Source organism: Delphinapterus leucas, chromosome 1, assembly GCF_059928025.1.
Source record: "Delphinapterus leucas isolate spDelLeu-1000000601 "Yukka" chromosome 1, BTC_Dleu_Yukka2, whole genome shotgun sequence".
Classification (NCBI taxonomy): domain Eukaryota; kingdom Metazoa; phylum Chordata; class Mammalia; order Artiodactyla; family Monodontidae; genus Delphinapterus; species Delphinapterus leucas.
In genome coordinates, this window is record NC_143129.1 from 71,560,803 (window position 1) to 71,563,758 (window position 2,956).

Consider the following 2,956-nt stretch of genomic DNA (forward strand, 5'->3'; position numbering starts at 1 on the left):
CTGCACCCAAGAGCCAACTAGCTACTGTTGATGGTACCAAAGAACATAAATGTGATCCCTTACATTCTAAGACAGGAGAAAAGACATATGCAAATGAGAAGATTAAAAAAGGACAACAAACACAGGCCAAGTCACATGAAAGATGCTTACAGTAAGTAAAGGAGGATAAAGATGACAGTGAGCTCAAGCACTCAGAGAAAACTTCTTTCATGAGGTCACATCAGCGAGGAACAGTGCATAGGTTTTGAAGGGTGAAGTGTCACTGCTGGGTGTTTGTTTAGAATAATATTCCAGCAACATTATTAAGGATGGATTTGAGGAGAAAAGAGAACAAGGAGACTACTGATACATCAACAGTGATACAATTTAATGTTGGTGGAAGTGAGGATGGAGAGAATTATAGATGCATTTAAATCATATTAAGAAGATCTCTTGTCAGAACTTAGTGATTGATTGGAGAAGGTTGCCAAACAAGAGGAGTTTAGAATGACACCCAAGATTTTTGTCTAAAGAAACTGCTTAGATGTTTTTTCCCATTCACTGAGATGGGAGTGCATTTGAAGAGACAGATTTCTGTGCTAGGTATTATCTGAAATGCATAAATAGTATAAAACGTTGTCCTTGCCTGGGTCCTACTTCTCTTTTCTCTTTCTTTCCTCCTTTATTTCAGGGGTCTTGAATAGTTTCATTTCCCAAATTTATTTAAATATTTTTGTGGCCTAATTTGCTGTCCTGTTACCTTTGCTTCAGCACTTCTGAAAGGCTTATGGAAGTTAATCTGAAGTATAAACAGTCCAAAACAGATTCCAAAGTTTATTTTATGGGGATCTCTCTAGTCTCCCATTCCTACCTCTCCCAACTTTTCTAATTAAAAGGATAAAAAGAGATTGAGACAGACTTTCAGATGTCTCCACAAACTCGTCAGGTTTGTAAAAATGCTTTTGGACCTACCCAATATTCCCATCTTTACTTGTTTCTAAGGGGTATTGTACAAGAGGGCCATGAAGGCCACAGTATACAGGCCAGGACTGAGGTTTTGAATTGCATTTTCTGTTTAACTATTTTTTCTATAAAGATTCCAATTTTCTGAAAATTTGAGCTCTCAGCTAGAAATCTCTTAGGCCTCTGATTCAGGCGCGAGCCTGTGAGATGTGAACACATTTATATGGCTGCATTAAGCAGATCATTTCTAGCCTCATTTGGCCTAGACAAGAATCCGGTTTTCCCCAAATTGCAGGTTCTCCCAGGAAAAGGCTTCACCACCCCTGTCTATTCTACTTTGTCTCTGGAATTGATGGAGCAACAGATGTTTCGTGCAAGAGAGAAAGGGGAATTTGCACACGTCAACATCATGTTGGCAGCAAGATGCCACCCCTTGTACGTGTCTAGAGGCCCAGCAGTATAAGCATGTATCTGCCAAGATAAGAATCGATGGAGAGAAGCCAGGTCCCAGGTAAACGTCCCAACCAAAGTACTGCTAGTCAGTAATAATAGACCCAAGGCCCAGATACGTCACTCAGAGCCCCGTCTCTCTGTTTTCCTGTGGCTTTCAACTGAAGACAGTTTGTATATGTTGCTTTTTCCCCGCAACAAGGAAGTAACTTATGTCCCAGTCAGAAGTATTCTGAGTTGAGAAGTATTTTCCGCTAAGTGGTGGCTGTGAAGGTCAAACACGTATGTCTACAGTCACCTCCGCCGGTAAAGTTTTTCTTTTGGAATCCTTGGACCTTGACTCCTTGCCATTAGGGTTTGAGCAGTTATTCTTATATTTCCCGATCTGGGGCCCCAAAGAATGAAGCCAATGGGACGATTCTGTAAAACAGAGCCACCCTAAAACAAGTTGGTAACAGCAGCAGCAACAGTGGCAGCAGCAAGCGGGAGTTGAATTCCATTTGAATAAAATGCCAAAAGGCAGTCAGTGAAAGTGACATTTATGGTGTTACTACAAATGCATTCAGTGGGAAAGCTCAGTAGCAGAAGCAAGGGGGAAAAAAACAAGCTGTAGTGAAAACTGCCATCTGTATATTGTGCCCCGTTTTTAATATTCTGTATTCTCATAAAAAGTGTTGTTTCTGTCACTATTCAATCTCACAAACTCACACAGAACACTGTTAAAAGTCAGCAGTGTGTGAAATGGTATTTTAAAATAAATGAAACCCGCTCGCAGAGCTGCGGAGGAATATTGCAATGCTGGGCGCTGACAGACAGGCACTGAAAAGTAACAACCGTTATCATCTTAAAGCAAAGCGGATTAAATAAAAACCCACAGCCAGTGGTGCATTACCAAGTCTGATATTGACACAGCTGCTGTGGTGGTTATTTTTCATTGTCTCATCAAGACAAAGCATCATGGGATATCAATCTTCCCTCTGTCAGGCCAGGCCTTGTATAAAGTTTTTCGTTTACATTTTCATTATATCCCTTTTATCTCCCGTGCCAGCATTTTTTTCTTAACTGTGAGGTCGAATGACCTGTGTGGCAATGTTGCGCTATTAGCTTCTGGGCAGGAAGAACTCCCTCCTGGGGCAAAGGGTAGTTGGTCCCTCTTCCCCTCCCCCCATCACCTTTGAGTATCTCCAAATGTCTAAGATGGCCATGATTCTCGTGTGCTGGTGGATGATTAGAAACCCGAATGCATATGTGTTTGTGTGTGGGAGAGAAAAATACAGAACAATCGGGAAAGAGGTAATGACTATGACAATTAGAAGAGCATTTGAGGGTATTATTTAATCTCTTTCCCTTTTCACTGGGAAGAGGGGGGCAGTTGGAAAATACACAACTCTTGAGAACACTTCAACTGAAAAACCAGATTATAGCTTAACTTTTCTACACCACTGTTTTATTTTCTGAACTGACTCAATCTTCCTTGAATTGACTATCAATTGAGAAGTTGACTTATCTGTGGAAAAACATTTTAATTTGACTGACAAAAAACAGTATCTTTAAGAAAGATCAG